This window comes from Cornus florida, unplaced genomic scaffold, assembly GCF_030987335.1.
Source record: "Cornus florida cultivar Cherokee Brave unplaced genomic scaffold, ASM3098733v1 CherokeeBrave_3.0.0_Hap2_Chr02, whole genome shotgun sequence".
In the NCBI taxonomy this organism is placed as follows: domain Eukaryota; kingdom Viridiplantae; phylum Streptophyta; class Magnoliopsida; order Cornales; family Cornaceae; genus Cornus; species Cornus florida.
The window spans coordinates 94,008,427-94,031,454 of record NW_026775572.1 but is presented as its reverse complement, the minus strand read 5'-3'; positions in this window follow the sequence as shown (position 1 = coordinate 94,031,454).

Sequence of the window (23,028 nt, the reverse complement as noted above, 5' to 3'; positions counted from 1 at the left end):
GAGTCTAGCAAGTTAAAGGATTGGTATGATTGTACGCAAATATAATTGAATGTAATATGCGTGGTTGGTTTTCTAGTTTAAATTATATCATTCTCGAATTTATAAATTGACACTTCACTATTGATAATGTTGTCAACTGCTGGACTGTATTAGGGGTTAGTTGAACTTTAAGTTAGATAAATTAAAGTATCAATGACATTGATGGATTCTAGATTTCAACTTGATGAAACATTAAACTTTGTCTTGTTAATTACATGGACGGATTCTGGATTTTAACTTGACGAATTAGTAAACTTTGTCTTGTTTAATTACATGGATGGATTCTGGATTTTTAGTTGATGACTTGTTTAAATTTTGTGTTTTTCAACTATATGGATACTGTGGACTTTATTTGATGTACTACTTATAATGTTACATCATTAACGGATCATTTGCGTGTAAGCACCGGTATTGGACGGTGTCATACGGAGGGATGGATTAGGTCACAACGCTAATTCTTACCCATTCATACATATGGAATGGATTAACTAAAATAGTTAAATCCTACATGGTTTCATGTCCTCTCAACTAAAATGGTTGAAAGACATACTGGATGGTTGTTTATATTTTCTGTTAATAGGAAGGGTAGGGATTTAATTAAAACACTTAAATCCTAATTTTATGTAGTGTCATGGCAATGAACTGTTGAACGGCACTGCATTGGTTCGGATGGGAATTTATATATATAAATTATGGTACCGCGATCTGAGCTTGAGTCTCATAGTCGACAGTTAGGGTGTGTATATGCAGTAGGATGTGTAGATAGCTATGTTGGTTGAGGTATACCCTATTAGACTTAGGTAGTCATGCCCACTCAGATGCGTATTACATATTGCTTTCTATTCAAGTTGAGACCCTCAGCATAGTTTAGTGAGAGTCCTGTAGTGTGGATATATATTTATCTATTTCGGACTATATAGATATGGTTGAGACATCTAGGATGTATCTGCATCGGGTCTCTGTTTGGATTGTAGTTAGGATAGAACTTGTTCGTGGGCCTGACCCACTATTATTTTTTAGGTAACGAACGGTTCCAAGTCTTAGATCTTGTTCGTGCTGAGTAGAGACGGCTTCTCATTCTTTCGATGACGTAGAAGCTTCTTCATGATTTAGCAGTGGAGTTCTTCAGTTGATGATTTCAGTGTTGGAGTTTTTAGGAGTCCACCAGATGGATTCCTGAGTTGTATTAGAAAATTTGGATGTATCAGAATAATTCTTTATTAATTTAATTTTATTCTGAGTTTTCAGTATTTGGATTATTATTCTAGTTTCTTTTTCGCAAATTTTTATTTATTCATGTTTCCTTAATTGTATTCTGTGTTCATTTATTGCTAATTGGTTTGATATTCTCGGGTAATCGGGCGTGGGCCTGGTCAACCAGCATCCGAAAATCCGGGGGGTATCACAGTTGGTATCAGAGCAATATATGCACAGGATTAATAGGCGGTCAACTTGGAATATTTGAGCTGACCCCACAGGAGGTAGTACCTTACTCAGATGAGCTTAGGGTACTGAAGGAGGATTGGTAGTTGTCTTACTGATTCCAGGAAGGTCGGAGTCATTGAGATGTAAATTTAATAAAATTTTACAGTGCAGTCAAATGGTTCTGAGTTGCATTACGACTTACATTGTTAGTTTTGGTGCGGTACGGATAGGGACATCGACATAACTGTCTTCAAGAGTATCACCTGCTAACAAGGTGAAAAATTGATACTTGGGTATCATTGGAGGTTTTAGCCACTTCCTATATCAAAATGGGAGTAGGACTAATCAGGAGGGGATGGATTAAGTGTCGTGGATAGAGCAAGTTCGCGTAGTGATATCACTTTAGTGGTGGTTACCTTGGCGATTCATGTCAGTGCTACATTGCACTAATAACGGGGTTATAGCATGTGCTTATTTCGTCTAGTCGATTAACAGTGCTATGTTAATGGAGTTTCTGAAGGTGTTGGAGCAACAACTTTGCTTCGCATTTCTAGACGGGAAATTTGATCAAAATATTATATTGGATCAAGGCGGATATGCTTAGGATATATATTCTAGGTTTGCATGGATAATTGAAAATGTTACTTCGTTTTTCAATTATTTGTTGTGCTATTGTTGGCACAAGGAGGTTAGTGCGACAATGTTTGGGATTTTGGATACTATGTAGTGCAGATCTCTCACTGGTTGGTCTGGCATGGAAGCGAGGTTCTATAATAAGACCTTGACTTTATTTAAGGATACATCAGAGAGAAATACTCTCGTTTGTAGAGGATTGCGCGCGGTTTGGAGGCGACAGTCGGCTTTTGTAAATAGTTAAACTCGTCCATTCGAGTTTTCTATCCAGAAATGGTTGTTTCGGAGGAAGGTTAGTTTTCAGTATTACACTGCCTTTTCATGGATTTTGCTAATCAAGTTAGGCAATTGCTTATATTATAGCGTTACCTACTTGTTAAGCGCTACATGCATAAGAATTTTATGAGTCTGTTCTATGGAACATGGAGGAATAGGGATCATTACCCTTCACTAAATGTTGGGTACAATTGGATCGTTGATAGATACCATCTGGGAGTTGTACAAATATGCTATTTCTTATACATGGTATATTGTTGGATATGTTAGAATTTGGTGGAGCTCATCCAATAAAGTTGTGCCACATGAAAACGGAAATGAATTTGGCAAAGTCATTCATTCAGAGTTTCGTGAACTCCGAGGACGGAATTCCTTTTGTTAAGGGGGAAGAATGTAATACCCTTAGTTTTCAAAAGGATAGAATTGGAAATTTTATTTTATTTTTCATTGATTAATTGATTTAGTTATGTGACTTAGTTGTTTTGTTTGTTTTTAAGTGATTAATTGTGTTTGCTTAATTGATTTAATTAATATTTGTGTGTATTTAATTTACATGTTAATTGAGATTGTTTTAATTATATTATTTGAATTTATTTAAATCAATTGCCTTAGTAATATGTAACTTGGATTTATTACCTGTTTAATTACTATACTTATTTAATTATTTTATTTAGTTAATGTAATGTTTATTTATTTTTTGTATGGTAACTTAGGGTTGCAATTATAATTTTTGGCTTATAATTCACGTATAGGTGAGCCGCCGTAGGTTAGAACTGAGATAATTTCATGGGCCGATTAGGATGGGGATTAGGGCTTAGTCTCTGATTATTCGTGGACTAGGGTATTAATGTCCACCTATAAATATAACGCAACACATGGTTTAGGGTTTGGAGAACAGAATAAACGTACGTTCTATAAACCACAAACAGAGCTCTAAATTGGTAGTGAAAACCAGAGAGATACAGAGAGAACTGGAGTGCGAGTTTGGGTGGTTCACAAAATAGAATCAAGGAGGGAAGTTTGGTGTGTGTTACTGGACTGCAGTAGGAGCAGCAAGGGTGGTTTAACACTCAGAGACGTGGAATTAGCTTTGCAAGTTTGAGTTTCAAAGGCAAGTTTCTGATCTTCTCTTTCCCAGGAATTTGTGTTCTGTGCATGCTTAGTTATACTCCAAGAATTAAAGTAAGACTTAATGACATCATTTATACATGTTGTAACAGTATTAAACATCATTGAATATAATCTATTTTCATAGTTTTACACAATTTCAGCGTAAAATCTAATTATCGATGCTTTACAAATTGATGTTTAATTTCGTTTTTGTTTGTATAACTCTGTCTTGTGGTTACTCTGGGATGTGAGTGGGATCTTAAAACCTGAAATTAAACATGTTAAATAAGTTTCTAGCATCATTGAATTATATCTGGTTCTCAGTCGACTATAAGTTCAGTTTTTATATGGTTGCCGTTGTTTCAAACTTTGATCTGTTATTCAACTAAAAGGGGTATGACTCTGTCTTGTGATCAATCTAGGATGAGGATAGGACTTTAAAAATCTGTAATGAAACTATTTTTAAAGACTGGAAACCACCGGAGTCGGAGAAGACACGCAGATGCAGCCACGACTCTTAGAGGTGAGAGCAGGCTCCAAAAATGAAAGGAGCCTACTTCCAAAACACGAGAGCCGACTCTCAACCATCTAGAGCCGGCTCCCAAGGAAGGGGAGCCGGCTCTCCTTGAATAGAAAGGGCTCTTTGAGTTTCAGAGCCTTCTCTTTCTTTTGTTTTTGTGTATATTGAGTTTTAATGGACTGTTTGGCTAAAACTGAGTTTCTGAAACTGTTTCAAGGCTACTAAATGATGTAACACACTGCTTAAGACTTATATAAGAATTGAGAAGTAAGCTTAAATCCAGAAATTTGGGATGGGATTAGCCTAAGGTTCAAAATAAACCTGTAGGAGAAAGGGTTGACATAAACTGGTAATGGCTTATTGTTTTAGGGATTTAAGTTTCTCTGCCTCACTTAGAATCATAAATCATGTTTTGAAACTGAGTTATAAGCATTCTGTTATTTAATTATATGTATGCTTAGTTGGGATTAACTGACAATTGAATCTGTTATATATCTCATCTGTTACGACACTATTTGGAAGAGATAATTGCATAGTTGGATTCTGTCAATTTAAAGGACTGGGATTTGGATTCTAACTCTATTAGTGGATGCATGATTTAGTTTTACACATGTGAAGTTATATTTGTGCTTATTTTGGAATGTAGTTGATAACTATTTATACTGTTTTTGGTCAACTATGGTAAATGGAGGATTTAAATGATATGACTCATTTTAGCAATTTAAATGGTTGGAATGTGATGTTTAGGTTCTGTAATGAATGTCTAATGTCATGTTATATGTATTAAACTGTATTTATGCATATCCTGGATAATGGTTGATAGATAACAATTATTGTCTTTACAATTATGTTGTTTGGAGGATTGTGTGCACTGGTATGGGACGGTAGCATACTAGGGATGGATTAGTAAAACACTCAATCCTACCTATTTTGGAATGAGTTGGATTAACTATAAAAAGTTAAGTCCTACTTATATGGATGTCTATGCACCGGTATGAGACGGTGGCATATTAGGGACGGCTCAGTTCAAAACACTGAAACCTACCTATATTGGGGATGGATTAGTTCAAACACTAAGTCCTACCTATATTGAAATAAGATGAATTAACTACAAAAGTTAAGTCCTACTTATAATTATGTGTCAGGTCAATAAACTATTTAAATGACATACCTTGAACGGACTTTATATATTTATGTTATGGTGCCATGGTATGAGCTTGAGTCTCAGGACCATGGTTAGGGTACGTATATCGCCTAGGATGGATGACTGGACAGTGGTTTTGTTTCCTGGTAGGTATAGATACACATGACCACATTACGTGCGATTTGCATGGTATCTCTACTCAAGCTGAGACATACCTATTGGACTAGTGAACGTCCTATAGTGTGTAATATATACATATATGGACTAATCTAGATATTGTTGAGTCTATCTAAGATGTATTTGTGTATCAGATTCCTGTTTGGATCGTAGTAAATCAAGACTTGCATGTGGGCCTGACCCACTCTATTATTTTTCAGGTGTTCGACAGTACCAGGCTTAGAGCTTGATCGTGTTGATGCAGATGCAGATACTCACTCTTCCGATTACATAGTATTTTCTTTCTATTTTAATTTTGGATTTTAATTCTGTAAATTTATGCAAGGATTTGGGATTAGGGGTCCACGAGGTGGATTCCCGAGTTGTACGGTTTTAAATTATACTTAATTTATTATTTCAAGTTTGAGGATTCTTATTTTAGATTTCTTTCAGCGTATTATTAATTTATTCTTAATTCAGTTTTTATTCTCTGCTTGTTTATATATTAATTGATTGGTATCCCTCGGATCTGTGCTCGGACTTGATCACCCGTGGCTCTAGAATCGAGGGGTATCACAGTTGGCATCATAAGTATATATTTAAATCCTTCCTAATGCAAAAAAATAAAACAACCATCTGTTATGTCGTTCAACTATTTTAGTTGACAGGACATGCATCCATGTAGGAGTTAACTGTTTTAGTTAATCCATTCCGTATGTATGAAAGGGGTAGGACTTAGCTTTTTGATCTAATTCATCCCTAATATGTCACCGTCCCATACCGGTACATATAATGCAAATGATCTACAAATGATGCACATTCATTGTAACATCAAGTATATCCAGAAACCAGCATAATAGAAATCAGATATTATTAAGATCCTATCAATCATCTAGTATATGATTATAATCATAAAGAAAACTCCTTTTAAAATTGTTAAACTAATAAACAATTTAATCCATCCGTTTCCATATAATTGACAGAACAAGAATTTATATCAGTTCAGTAATTAACATCCATAGCATGATATAATGATCAATAGAATTATAAACTGAGCAACATTACACTAGGAATCCCAACCAATTCTTCCATACTAGTTCACTTGAATTATTAAAACAAGACCAGTAGTTAAATCCTCCTAAATCCCTGATAGCATGCAAATTCTTGTATAGATTTCATGATGTCCATTAATCCTTCCTTATGAACCCAGTGCCTGATATAATGACACTTGGAAGTTTAACCGGAGTATATTATATGAAAACCTAATGGTATTTCCATACTAGTCCATTCAGTTTGCCAAAACAAAGCTAGCAACTATCTAACAATTACATGATGTCCATAACCACAACCTAACCAACATTCCTGGGACTTAAGTATATTATATATATTATTGACATAAAATCCCAAAAACTAATTTTCATACCAGACCATTTAATTTGCTAGAACAAAACTAAAAATTAAACCTTCCACCATCCTTGACTATATACCTATTATAAGATTATGATGCCTCTTAGGATTAGCACCCTAACATAAACCAACTATTTTAAGGCTTTATAAAGTTAATCTTAAACATTTAAAACCCCACAACAATTTTCCAAAATTTTATTTAAGCCCCTAAAAGTCAGAAAATTACTCGAAACACCCCGAAGGGGTAATTCAGCATTGGAGCCGGCTCCCCCTTCATGGGAGCCGGCTCTAAGGCACCCAAAGCCGTCTCTCCCTCATGGAGAGCCGGCTCTCTCTTCATGGGAGCCGACTCCCTCAATTAGGGAGCTGGCTCTCCCCCTGAGAGCTCAGCTTCTCCGGCTCTGGTCTTCTTCTTCGCTTCCGGGGAAGTACCTGTCCTCTGTCCTAAATTTTTTTTTAAGTTTTTAGGATTAATTTAAGCTCCAACAATCCTAGAAACTCCTCCAATTCAGATATGAATTAATTGACAGAAAAACATAAACCATGGCCAGAACAATTTATGCTTCCTCTGTTTGGCCTCTTTGATTCCGACATAGTTCAGTCCTCCGTTTCAACTTTTCTTAAAGTTCTAAAGGTTCAATATAAATCCCAACAGTCCTAGAACTCCTCAGTTTCTATTCTGAATTGATTTACAGAAGTTTAAATCAAAAACAACATAGTTTATGCAAGGAACTGATTTCAGTTAATTAAACCTAAAACGAGTTACAGTCCGGTGAAACATACATCAAGCATCAGTTTTAAAAATTGAATTAAACCCTGGAGACTATGAAGAATGCACAGAACATAAGTTTATAGGAAAGAGATAAACTGAAACTTGCCTTTAGATTTCAATTTGAAACCTTTCAACGTCGCCTCTCAGTTCCGGCAACCCCAAGTAATTCTCCTCATCTGATCACTGTTCCATTCCTCTATTACTTCTTGGTTCAACCCACGAGTATCTCCCTTTGAATATTTCCTTGAGCCTCTGTATATTTTGCTCAAGTCTCTCTCTATTCTCTCTCAAGACACTAATACGTGAATAGGGTTTTCAACCCTCGCTGACACAAACCAAGCATATATATATATATATACGGCTAAACCCTAAGTTGGATAATATATAATATATATAACAGCTTCCACTAAACCCTAATTCTAAACCCTTTTTAAATTACAAGTCGGCGACCCTAAATTATATAAAGAATAAAACCCTAATATATACGACACACATAATTTAACCAATTATACAAGAATTTGAATGCTATCAGGGATTTAGGAGGATTTAACTACTGGTCTTGTTTTAATAATTCAAGTGAACTAGTATGGAAGAATTGGTTGGGATTCCTAGTGTAATGTTGCTCAGTTTATAATTCTGATGATCATTATATCATGCTATGGATGTTAATTGTTGAACTGATATAAATTCTTGCTCAGTTTGTAATAGCGCTATGTACGCTAGGATTTGTGGATATAGGGTCATAGGATTGGGTAGAGATACAAACTTCTAGCCAATCTATTGGACCTAGATATGCATCAATATGATATGTTACTTGGGAAGGGATAGTTAAACTATTAATACGAGTCAAATAATTTACAATGATTAGTTGGATATGCTCTATGCTAGGTAGGGATTCGTTTGTACAACGCTATAAGAATAGTGGTTGTTAATGTTTTGGGGGTTCGTGAGGTTGTGGTAGGTAAAGATCACTGTAATGCCACTATGGTTCAGACGAAGGATTTTGTGCTGGTAAGAATTTATTAGAATGACGCCGAGAGAGGATAGGGGGCTGATTAAATCTTCATCAGTCTATTCGTAATCAAGACCTGTTTTTCGAGGGTGTCATTTGGAGGAGTTGCTGGTGTTACACTTGGAGGAAGAACCAAAATTTCTACACTATATAAAATGTGGAAATTTTTTTTTTTTTAGGGTTATCTTTCGCAACCGTTAACTATTGCTACAACACTGATGACTATATGGAGGATGGGCAAACGTTCCATATTCAATTGAAATGAGGCAAGGAGTCAATTTAACACTTACCTAGATTAGAGAAATAAGATGTGTCAAGGACAGGAAGGAGAGACTGAACGTCTATATAAAGAAGCGGTGCACGGTGTGTGTGGGAAGTCATAGTGAATTGACTTTTGTTGAATGGAATTACTAGCTAATGTTATTACCGGTATGCTTATCACCAACTGGTAATGCATAGCTACCATTGCAGGGTTAGCTTTTGAGGATGCTTCGATGTAAGCAATGGGTGTAAGCAAAAGCTAGTGCTACTAGACCAGTTGGTACTTCCTGTAGATAAAGGGGAAGAAGGATATAAGGACTGAGGTTTACACCTCTTAGTTCTTTATTCATCCCGGTGCAAAACAAAATGCCTCATGGTATGAAGCAGTTGTTTGGAGGATCGGCAAACAGAGGGACGTGGTGATTTAGATACCATTTCTAATATGATTGAGATAGACCATTTGAGATTACGAGACCCTTGTAAACATTTTCTATATTCATCGGATAGACCCTTTTCACGGATTTGGATAAGGGGTTGCCAACTTTTACAAAAGGTCAGGATTTAGTTGGGATGTTGGTTAGTTTCTTTATTAAATCAGTTAAACTCTGGTTTATTTCGAACTGGTGGGCCATCAGTTCGTATGAATAAGGGGGATTACAAGACGACTTGGATGCATCAAAGTGGTGATTCACACTTTGCGTTAAGTTCTGTCCGGTGGAAGGGAATAGGGAAGTGGATGTTTTCAACAACCGCTAGGAGATTGTGATTCTTTGTTGAGTTTGCAGTTGAAATTTAGCATGTATAATAATGACACTGGCTTTTATCACAAAAATAAGGAAGTCAACTGCAAATGTTGGGGTTGATCTTCGTGGAGGTGTTACTTTAATCAACTCGAGCTTAAGGTACTAACGAAGGAGTAGGTCGTTTTGTTAGGGTTGTCAGAAAGAATGCGATTTTAAATCGGCACTTCTTCTCAATGTACTCGGACGATTATAAAGGTGTATCAGGACATCGACTGTCTGGTCACGTGAACCGGATGATGTAAGACAGGTTTAATTTGTTTATCTGGATTGGTTGTTTATTTAAAATTATTGTTATGCGTTTGATATGCATGCTCGGACTATGGGTGATTTAGTTCTTTGTTCAGTTTCAAATCGGTATATGATTAAATTAAGGCATGGTAGATTTGTTAAAGTCTAACTAAATTGACTTAAGGTGGCATGGTTTATTTGCCAAAGGCATGGTTGAATTGTCGACATGGTTGATTTGTCAAGTATAACTAAATATACTTAAGATGGCATGGGTGATTTGCCACAAACATGGTTGAATTGTCGGCATGGTTGATTTGCAAAGGTTTAACACAATATATAAAATGGGGGCATGGTTTATTTGCCAAAGTATAAATAATTATACCTAGGGAGGCATGGGTTAGCTGCCAAGTTCTGACTCAATCTATTCGTACTGATAGAGCGGAGTCCACACGAGAACGAAAATGATTTTTAAAAGGAATAATTCAGAGTTTCATGAATTCTGAGGACGGAATTCCTTTTGTTAGGGGGGAAGAATGTAACACCCCTAATTTTTAAAAGGATAAGAGTGGAATTTAAAATTTTATTTTATGTGCTTAGGTGTCAAATTGTTTTAAATTAATTATTTTTTAAAAATTATTATTTTTAATTATTATATTTAAATTGTGTGGTTTGTTTAATGATGTTATTTAAGTGTATTTTATTTCTTTTAATTGAATTACTTGTTTAAATTGTTCTAAATTATTTACTGGTTTATTTAATGGAATTAATTGGGTACATTAGTATTTCTAATTGTAATATTAAATTAAGGTTTTAGTTTTTATGGATCACATTTTTGGCCGACTAGGGTTTTAGTTGGGTTTCCGGCTTTCATTACATGTAGACCTAGGGTTTAGATTTGTCTATATATATACTGTTATAAGTTTACAAAGGGGTTTGGAGAACTCTGTTCGCGTACAGAGATATAGAGAAACAGAGAGGGAATTGTGAGAAACAGAGAGAGTTTAGTTAGGATTTCGGCCATGAACCAAAGCTGAATCAAGGAAAGGAAAAAGGAGTGCTGCTCGTGGGTTGAACCTAGGGCAACAAAGGAGTGGACGACACTCAAGGGGTTGCCGGAAAGTCTAGACAAAGGATGGTTAAAGGTTTCAAACCGAAACCTTAAGAGGCAAGTTCTTTCCTTTCTCTCTCCCGTTACCTGTGTTCTGTGCATCATTAGACTGTCTCTAGGGTTTAATTAATCAGTAACTGGGATTTACATGTTTACAATATACTATATTGATGATCTGTAAATGTTGAATTAAATTCTATTACAGTTAGTGCATGTTTTGTTCAGTTCGTTTCTTTAAGCATACTAAATTGGTATTGTTATTGGTTACTATAATTGCTCCTAATCACTGTAAACAAACCATAGGGATGATACTGGGATTAGATAAGACTCCTAAGTTCAGTATAGAAGAAGAACAAAAGAGGTGGAAGTGGCCGGAGACGAGGCAGAAGGCCGTAGAAGTTGCAGAAGTGCAGACGGCTCTGAAAGGAGTGAGAGCCGGCTCTAGGCTAGGGATAGGCGGCTCCCTCTTGTGGGGAGCCGGCTCCATGCAAAAATTGGACTTGTAGGTGCAGTTCTGAAGTTTTTTGAATTTTCAGGGGCTGTGAGGCAAATTTGGAATTGTAATTAGGCTTCTATATAATTTTAAATAACATGCTTAAGTTCCAGGATGGTTAGTGTGACGACCCTGGTTTTTAGGCCAGCGTATCCTGTGATGAACCGAAGATTGACCCGATAATGGATCTGATATGCGGAAGCGAAAACAGAAAACAAGACTCTAAGAAATCAAAATGACCTTCCATGAGGTTATGGAACTCAATGAGAACTGACGAGCAAGCAAAAGACCAAAAATATGACAAATAAGCCCCCAGGGGCAAAATAGTCATTTCTAAAAACTACGGACTTGGGTGCCACCGAGCACACCACTAGAAGAACAACGAAAAACTAATCAAGATGGACTCAAAAATCACTTGATTCGGAGTCCGGATGTAGAAAATATGAAACTCCAAAGTTTCATAAAATCAAACTTTTGGGTTTGAAATCAATACGGCAAGGGTACTTTACATGGGTTGAAATGGTCCTTTCAGACCGAACTAGACGCAACTGAGCATACCGTGAGATAGACCAGGAAAAATTAATGAATCTAAACTCAAGAATCACTTGATTCGGAGTCCGGACGAAGAAGATATGAAACATCAAAGTTTCATAAAAACTAACTTTTGGGTTTAAAATCAGTGCGGTAAGGGTACTTTACAGGAGGTAAAATGGTCATTTCAGATATAATTTAATGCAACCGTGCATACCGTTATATAGACCAGAAAAAACTAATAAACCTAGACTCAAAAATCACTTCATTTGGAGTTCGGATGATGAAGATATGAAGCCTCAAAGATTCAAAAAAATTAGACTTTCTGGGTTTCAAGTATGAGCAGGGCCTATACACATTTTCCGAATTCAAATGGGATTTTGAAGGCTTAAATGACATTTTTTGGCAAAAAGTTGTGAACACACCCCCCCCCCCCCCAAAAAATCATGTTTTCTACATGACCATGTCAAGAAAAGATTTTATTTTACAAGTGAAATACCCGAAATGCCCCTTAGATCAGCACTTTTTTCCGAAAAAACCGGGAACGACCAGATTTTCCAGATCTGCGAGTTGTTTTCGGCATCAAGATGATCCTTTTTTGTAAAAACACGAAGAAGAAACCCCCCCTAAAATCACATTTTCTACCCAGATTGTGTACGAAAAATAAAAAAGAAACACAATTAAGTACCCAGAATGCCCCTAGATCAGGAAAGGGCAAGAAGTTGAAAAAAAGCTGCTATAGCATAGCAGAAAAACCGAACTTTGCACGGGATTTCCGGTACCAAGACAACATTTTCTGGAAAAACACAAAGAAGAAACCCCCCCTAAAATCACGTTTACTAAGTGACCATGTTAAGAACGGAATTTATTTCTCGAAGGAAAACCCCAAAATGCCCTAAAATCATATTATACAACAAAACTTCAAAATGAGTCCATAGGAAGCTCAAAACACAAACGATAAGGTTTTGCCCGGAAACAACCATGCACACAAACGTAACTTACCTATTTGGACGTGCTACAATGGTCATTGACTTAAAATTACCACCGATACAAAATCCGACCCCCCAACGAGAAAAAAGGCAAAAATGGAACTTTGAATGAAAACTCAGAATCCAAAAATACAAAACGGAGTCAAATGACCGTTTGGCCCTTGGCCACACTTCAAACATGATTTATAAGACCCTATGAAAGAATGAAAACGGAATTCCCACACCCGATGCAACTATGGTGAGACAATGACTTGGCGTTTTTTAATATTTTCCTAATATTTCAAGAAATTAGAAGTTACAAAAAAATTAAATATACATGTCAATGGCCTCCGGCCTCATCTCATACACGTTGAATACATTGAAAGGAGTGCACTTAAGTACACATTACATACATGAAATCAAATTTACACATTTTGACATATAAAGCTATAAATGGCACTTCAAGCCAACATTTACATGAAATGAGAACTTCAAGTTTACAAATCATCCAAGCATGATGTGAATCCCAAATCATGATCCTGGTACCTGAAAAATGTCCCTACTAGGTGGGTGAGTAACATAAAGCTACTCGTAGGAGATAAGCATGCATCGACCTAACATTTTACAATTATATCACCTTAAGCTGAAACATATCAAAGGGGCTCATGCCACCTAACGTCTATATCAAAATGAGACTCAGGGAGCATCCTAAGCTATTCATGCAATTTAAAGTGAACAACGGCATACAAGTATACATGCTCAAGTATACTAAACAATGTTAAACACGTTATATAACATACAAGCATACGTTTTCAAGTATACTAAACCACATTAAGACAAGTCATGCAACGTCTAAGCATATTTACACAAGTATGCATTTTATATGAAAATCTCGTAAATCAAGTATACGAACACAACTATACTAAGTTAAAAGAGATACGCCTAAAACAAGTATACACGGCACAAGCATACTAAATGAAATCTAAACTCACAGAGCAAGCATACAAGTTCAAGCACACTATATGAGATCTAAATGCACAAAACAAGTATACAGTTTCAAGTATACTAAGTAAGATTCAAATATCCAAAGTAAGCATTAATTCTCAAGCTACAAGTAATCCATGATTAACAACTTGAAATTGAATGCGAAATCATAGTAGAAAGACTAGGACATGTGGTCACTAGACCAAGCAAAGTGTTTCCGGGTAATTATGACCCACAAGGCACTACCTAGTGCGCATGCGCATAAGTTATTCCGAGCAATTATGACCCACAAGGTACTACCTAGTGCAAACTTATGACTTAGAAGACTCTTGTCTCCGTACTAGAGCCAAACCCTAGCCATCATGTGAAATATGTCCTTACAAGCTTTCCAAAATCAATAAGTTCAAAACTTATACAAAAATCAATAAGTTAGACCAAACTTACACCAAATCCACTAATGCATAAAGCCATCTTCCATGCACAAATAAGGTTGAATCCACGCAAAACATGTCCTAGAATTCAAGTCTAGATAGCATATGACAAGCCAAGCCTCCAATATGCAATTTATACACCAAAATAAGAATATTTTATAACAATTGAACCACATTACCACACTAAGCCACAAGTACTAAATAAGTCCCAATTTAGTAACTAGCTTACAGGGTAAACAATTGTAATATTCTAACAAGCTATACACCCACACAAGATATATCTAAACAAGCTATGCAAGTCAATGATATTCTATATCATGCTAAGTCCAATTACCATTCCAAGATGCCTCAAGTACTAATTATACATCAAATTTGTAATATGCTCACAAGGTGATTAAACGGACTACGTTTTAAGGGATTAATAACCTATTACCTCCGATATCATTTTAAGTGACCAACACACTTAAAATAAAATTAATTAAGCTCATTAATTAATTTTTCTCTTGATTTTCAAACATATCCAAATGTCCTCAATTTAATATTTGTTAAAGAACTCACCAAGGCCTACTTTAATATCACATTACAAGTTGATTCCATGCTTGATACAACTAGGTGAATTAAACTTTCACAAAAGATAAATATTAAATAAAATTTGCAATTCTTATTCAAATAACCCCAATTTAATATATATCAACCACCATACCAAGGCCTAAATTTCTAGCATGCCACAATTTAATTCTAAGTTGCCTAGCATCATGAGAATTAATTCTTCAACAAAGAAAATAATTAAATTAAATTCTATAACTTGAACAAGGCATGCTCACAAGTTGTATATGCTCATATAACAATCAATACAACATTAATATAACCCTAAAACATCCCCTACCTTAATTTGAGATGAAAATCCCAAATCCCCACCGAATTGAAACGGCTCTGACTCCGACGAAACTCCTAGGTTTTATCAGGGATAACACGATCTATATGAATCCCCAAGAAGCCCCATGAAAATCCAAACTTGACCTCAATTCCGAACTCAAAATTTGGTCAGAAATGGTTTCTAATAAGGGGTAATGGTGCGCGTAGTTAACAAAGGAATAAAGTAAAAGCACTTTCACTTTTTAACAAAGGAATAAAGTTCAAAAGAGGAGAGAGGTGGTGGCAGCCTCCCTTGGGCTGCCATGGGAGCTCTGGTCGTGCAAGGTGAGTGGGGAAGATGAAAAATGAAATATTTCACCCCCCTTTTAAATAAATCTCATAAAGTGCCCCGAACGGGCCCCGCCAGGTCCGGTAAAGTGGAATTTGAGCAAACGAGCTCAAATGGCAAAACTCTGTGAACAAAAAAGATTCAAAATGAGAAAATATGAACAACGGAAGAAATGGCGTCAAAAACTGAGTTCCGAGCAGAGAGATATGTCCTAAACAAGTTCGGCGGCAACTGGGGCCAGAAACCCTAAAACTGAAGAAAAACGACCAGAAGGGAATTCCAAGAATTTACGAGTCGACAAAAAGTGAAAATGAATCCCATACGAAGATCCAGGCTCCAGACGAAGTATTTTACAATAACTTTCATTAATTACAAAATAGCCCCTCCAAAAAGGGTTAATTGCACTAATACCCCAGAATGAAAATATCTTCCAAAAATATTTTCTTAAAAACCCCTGAAATAAAATATCTTCAAAAGATATTTATGAAAAACACCCCAAGAAAAGAAAATAATTCTAAAGAACTTTGCATCCATGCCCCTATGGACACCGGGAGCAACCAGAGTACTTTCTTGTAAAAGTAAAAATACATATTTCGTGGAAACCACTTAGAATAAAGATACGTGAAGTTAAAAACCACCTCCGAACATAAAGAGTGAGGTTATGCCAACCAACGGGGAAAAGACAAAATAGGGAAAAGGGCAAACCAGGAAAAGTACGAAAAGTGAATAGTGTCGAAAAAAAAATGTGGAAATGACTCGGTCCTCAAAGGAAGTTGTCAATCCAAAGGAAAGAGTCTCAAAAACCATTTCCGAGCACTCGAGACGACACTAAGCGATGAGAAACCGAACTTAGAAAAGGAATTTCAACGAAAAAAATTCATCCGTAAAATTCTAAGAAAAAATGAAAGGAAGGAAATGACCGGGTCATTACAACCTACCCTCCTTAAAGAGATTTCGTCCCCGAAATCAGGAACATTCCCAGAAGAACCGAAGAAGGACCGTACACAAGGTCACACCAAGGAATAGATCATAAAGTACCCAAGGATAACTCCAAAGGTCTCGAGATTAACGAAGAGATACGAAACCGTGAATAATGAGACACCTCTCCAACGAATTGACATACAAACCCAAAGTCAACCATCCAAATAAGATTAAGGAAACTACACATCGAAACAAGGAACAGAATCAGAAGCAACATGGCAGAACGAATACCGACTAAAACCCGCCCACAACGTACCCAAGGTGTGGTAGCATCCACAGTGTCAAGTGCCCGCCCACACTCACATTACTAGCTAAGTAATGCAAGGTAGTATCGACGGCAACTAGTACTCGCCCACACACAACTTGTATGGTAGCATGACAGTATAAAGCCCTAATTCGTCACTTGCCCCCAACAAGCTCACCCGTGAAACCTATCAATACAAATGACATCAATGTCAAACAATCATTACCAAAAGCACCACGGAAACCAGGCATTTTGTGAGAGTTGCGATATGGTCCAAAATGTCCGACCGGACCATTCTGGCCAATCCAAAACCCTGACAACAATGTCATAGGCATCGCTACGCTTAAGGCCTTAAATCCCCAATACTAAAAAAACTGACAACCCCAAGTCTCAAAACACCGCTGCCAACAACACCAGTCACGAATCCAAAGCCTAACAAGTCTATGCCTTCAAGCCAATGGATCAAACTTTACAAATCAAACAACATCATCATCGCCTTAGTCACAATGACTTCGAACAAGACAATGCACCCAAAATCCTCCATGTCATGCTAAAGCTAACCTACTACAAGGCTACGCCTAAAAATCAAGACATCGGATCAAGCGCACACACACAATCCCGATAACCAAGGTTATACAACCCCAAGTACAGTACAGGAATAATAAAAGAAATGAACTAATTAATCAATTAGTTATGAAACATATATATATCTATACAAGTATACATTCACAAGTATACTAAGAAATATCAAAATGGAAATACAATATATGTATATGCATAAGTATACACTCTACAAGTATACTAAGCAGTACTAAATCCATGGTAGACAAGTATACGGCTCAAATATACTAAACCAAAACGAAATGAAATAAGCAATGTACAAGCAAACTAGGTATAAGTATACTAAACGTAATGAAAATCCATGCATCAAACAACTAAACACATAGTGTACAAGGACAATTAAGTATGCTACCTATCACATAGGGGTCAAGCATCAGAGACACGCTACACATCACCTATGACGCTAGCATGACAAGCAGTTATAGTAAATGAAAACACATCACCTATATCATCACGTAACTACCAAATAGTCACATCCCCTAACATATTTCTAAGGCATGCACAAAACAAAAAGGCATATAAACATGTAGGAAAGACTATGCAAATAACAATCCTGCAAAATCACAAGCAAGAATGGATGATATGCCTCTCAGAAGAACAAACTCACTAAAGTGAATCCCAAAACCCGGATGAGTCCAATCCGTCACAGCAAGGAAGTGAATCATCTCCTATAATGAACACTAAGGTTCCCGAAACAAAGAGTCTACAAGTCTTTCCCAAGACTGGCTCAAACACAAGGTGGAATCCTAACGCCACAAAAGATAAAACCACCACTCTAAGAAAAAAGGGCACGGGAACCTCGCCGTTAAGGCCTACGAAAACAAAACTTCCAATCCCCAAAGAAGGACTTGAGTCAATCCAACTCATTGCTCCATGACACTAGAAACAAGACCTCAATGATGTCACTACATCAAGGGCACCACGAAACCCCAAGAGATGATGCCCTAGCATCAGTCTCAACCAACCAAGCTGGAACAACCCACAATGCCTAAACAAGACATAAAAGTAAGCAGTTGTCATGTAACACAACAATGGACTACGTATTCACATAAGTAGAAAAGAATCACATAAGGCATGTCAATGTAAGCATCATATGATCATGCTAAGAATAGCAAGCACATGCAATACGCCAAGGCAAATAAGTATAACCCACATGCTAAGCAGACAAGCATATACAATGTACCCAGACAACAAGAACATATAACACGCTAAGACCCATAAATATATACTATATACTAAAGCAACAAGTATATATATATCATGCTAAGACAGTTAAGTAAACTTCTAAACATACGTCTACATAAGCACGTAAACATGTTACCAATAAGCCACTAAACACATAGAGCATGGCAACACAAGTATGATATGCACCCAAAACCCGTCATCCTAAGGTTTTCGAACCTAGGAGCTCTGATACCACCTATGACGACCCTGGTTTTTAGGCCAGCGTGTCCTGTGATGAACCGAAGATTGACCCGATAACGGATCCAATATGCGGAAGTGAAAACAGAAAACGAAACTCTTAGAAGTCAAAATGACCTTCCATGAGGTCGTGGAACTCAATGAGAACTAACGCGGAAGCAAAAGACCAAAAATATGACAAATAAGCCCCTAGGGGCAAAATAGTCATTTCTAAAAATTATGGACTCGGGTGCCACCGAACACACCGCTGGAAGGACAATGAAAAACTAATCAAGATGGACTCAAAAATTACTTGATTCGGAGTCCGAATGAAGAAAATTGGAAACTCCAAAGTTTCATAAAATCAAACTTTTGGGTTTCAAATCAATGCGGCAAGGGTACTTTACATGGGTTGAAATGGTCCTTTCAGACCAAACTATATGTAACTGAGCATATCGTTAGATAGACCAGGAAAAACTAATGAATCTAGACTCAAGAATCACTTGATTCAGAGTCCGGACGAAGAAGATATGAAACGTCAAAGTTTCATAAAAACCAACTTTTGGGTTTAAAATCAGTGCGGCAAGGGTACTTTACAAGGGGTAAAATGTTCTTTTCAGATATAATTTGATACAACCGTGCATACCGCTATATAGACCAGCAAAAACTATTAAATTTAGACTCAAAAATCACTTGATTTGGAGTCCGGATGATGAAGATATGAAGCCTCAAAGTTTTAAAAAAATTAGACTTTCTGTGTTTCAAGTATGAGCAGGGCCTGCACACATTTTCCGAATTCAAATGGGATTTTGAAGGCTTAAAAGACATTTTTTGGCAAAAAGTTGTGAACAACCCCCCCCCCCCCCCCCCCAAAAAAAAATCATGTTTTCTACATGACCATGTCAAGAAAAGATTTTATTTTACAAGTGAAATACCCGAAATGCCCCTTAGATCAACACTTTTTCCGGAAAAACCTGGAACGACCAGATTTTCCAGATCTGCGAGTTGTTTTCGCAATCAAGATGATTTTTTTTGTAAAAACATGAAGAAGAAAACCCCCCTAAAATCATGTTTTCTACCCGGAACGTGGATGAAAAGGAAAAAGAAACACTATGAAGTACCCAGAATGCCCATCAGGAAAGGGCAAGAAGTTGAAAAAAAGCTGCTATAGCATAGCAGAAAAACCGAACTTTGCACGGGATTTCTGGTACCAAGACGATATTTTCTGGAAAAACACGAAGAAGAAACCCACCCTAAAATCACATTTTCTAAGTGACCATGTCAAGAACGAAATTTATTTCCCGAAGGAAAACCCCAAAGTGCCCTAAAATTAGATTATGCAACAAAACTTCAAAATGAGTCCATAGGAAGCTCAAAACACAAACGATAAGGTTTTGCCCGGAAACAACCATGCATACAAATGTAACTTACCTATTTGGACGTGCTACAATGGTCCATAACTTAAAAATACCACCGATACAAAATCCGACCCCCCAACGGGCAAAAAGGCAAAAATGGAACTTGGAATGAAAACTCGGAATCCAAAAATACAAAATGGGGTCAAATGACCGTTTAGCCCTTGGCCACACTTCAAACATGATTTATAAGACCCTATGAAAGAATGAAAATAGAATTCCCACACCCGATGCAACCATGGTGAGACAATGACTTGGCGTTTTTCAATATTTTCCTAATATTTCAAGAAGTTAGAAGTTACAAAAAAAATTAATATACATGTCAATGGCCTCCGGCCTCATCTCATACATGTTGAATACATTGAAAGGAGTGCACTTAAGTATAGGGGTGAGCAAATAATCCGTCAATCCATCAATCCGGTTCGAACCAATCCGATCCGTGTGGTTCGCTTCGGTTTTCAGATCTCATGGTTCGGTGATGGTTTGAAAAATCTGCAATCCGGTGTCTATGGTTCGGTTAACGGATTGGACCCTGAGAAATTTGATCCGTGTAATACCCCTAAAATTAAAAAGGATAAAATTGGGATTTAAATTTCATTCTATGTGCATTTTTGTCTATTGATTTTGTGATTGTATGTTTATGTGTCAAATTGTTATTTTATTTAAATATTGTATTTAAATAGCTTGTTGTCTTTAATTGTATTTTTTTTTTTTTGTAATTATTATTTATTTTTCTAGCATATCATAACTGTTTTAATAAATTAAGTGTGTGATTATCATCTAGGGTTTTGTTTTAATTCGTTTGAGATTTATGTTGGGCCAACTAGGGTTAATTGGAATTAGGTTTTGAGTAAAGTCTATAAATATATATATCATACGTCTCCCTAGGGTTTGGTAACCCTATTCACGGCACAGTGAAAATACAGAGAGTTTTGAGAGAAACTGAGACACACAGTTGGGAGTTTTTGGCCAAGGATTGTAGGCTGGACCAAGGAGGAAGGTTAAGGGATGTTTGTGGGCTAAACCAAGGGTGGCAGAGGAGGTTCAATGGAACTAATGTCACCGGAAAAACCTAAAAAGAAGATGGTGAAAGGTTTCAGATCAAAACCTTTAAAAAGGCAAGTTTCTTTCCTTTCTCCTTCTCTTTGGCTTGTGTTCTGTGCACCTAGAGAGTCTCTAGGGTTTAAGTAATTATGAATTGGAATGTACATGCTTAATATAAGTTATATTGATGATCTTTACATGTTAAAAATCAATTCTATTTAATGCTTGCAAGTTTTGTTTCAGTTCTCTGTTTTAAGCGTGTTATGCTGTTAGCAATTTTAGTTTCTGTAATTATTTTTAATCTCTGTAAATAATTCATGGGGATGATTATGGGGTGTTATAGGACTCTTAAGATCTGAAATGGAAGAGTAACAGAGGGGTTAGAATAGAACTGTTATTGCAAAATAGTTTCAGTGTTGTCTCTAAAGCATGTCTAGTTCGGTGGCAAACTTGATCTATGTAATTGATTCAAATGGTTGTAATCAAACCTTGGGAATGCTAGTGGATATTAATAAGACCCTTAGGATCAGTTTTATAAACCAACTGAAAGGTAGAAATAAGCCGGAGAAGAAGCAGAAGGACGGAACTGAATTAGAAACGGACTGAAGCTCTCACAGAGGGAGAGAGCCGGCTCCATCGATGGAGGAGCCGGCTCCCCCATGAGTAGAGCCGGCTCTAGGAGAGTAGAGCAGGCTCTACCCCAGCAAAAGGCGGCTCTAAGTTCCTTTAGAGCCGGCTCTAGGTTATTTTGGAGCCAGCTCTTCCATTTTAGGAGCAGGCTCTTCCACGGGTGTATTTTCAGAAGTTTTTGGGCGTTGTTTGGATGGTTTTAAGTGTTTCTAAACTATACTGGGAGTATATTGGGGTCTTAACTTAATGATTAAGTGTTACATAGATCACTTGTAGCATGGTTTATGACTCGGTGCTAAAACAATAAAACAGTTTTTAAGTAAGCAACTTAGCATGCCATTGACAGATAAAAGGAACTGTTTTGCTATGATTAATTTTAAGCAATTTCTTGGACAACATTATGATTGTAAAACTTATTTTAAATGCATGGTGAAGTCAATGATTTATCATAATTGATCTTTACATACATTGGATGTTAGTTGTTGGATTATTAAATCGGTTCCTGCAACTATGTGGTTATAAGCTTGGATTTGTATTGCTGAATGTTAAACACAGTTCTGCAATTAGTTGAATATTGGTTTAGACTGTGAATTGCTAAACTTTAATTTAAATGTTGCAATTTACATAGTTTTGGATGTTAATTGTGAAATCGTATATATTATTCTACAATTAACTGGATGATAGTTTTGAAGTGAAATTGCTGAAGTATTATATGAACTATTCTGCACTTACCTGGCATTTGATTTTGGATATTATGTTGCTGTACTATTTATTATAGTCTGTAATTTTTACATGGTTTTGGATTTCAATTGCGGAATTAATATATATTCTGTCAATTACATGGATATGGAGGATTGTATGCACCGGTATGGGACGGTGTCATACTAGGGATGGTTTAGCTCAAAAGGCATAAACCTAACCTATTGGATTAAAGGAAAGGATTGTAAAATATTGAATCCTAATTTTGTTTAAGTCAGATCAACTGAGTAAGTTGTGAGACTATCTGGATTAATTGATGTTTGTGGTTGAGGTCAGATCAACTGAGTAGGTTGAGTGACCATTTGGATTTACTGTGGTTGGAGTTAACTCATATCAACTGAATAAGTTAAGTGGTTAACTGATTATACGTTTTATGTCAGATCAACAAAGAATTGAATGGCATACTCTGGTTTGGACAGATTTTAAAT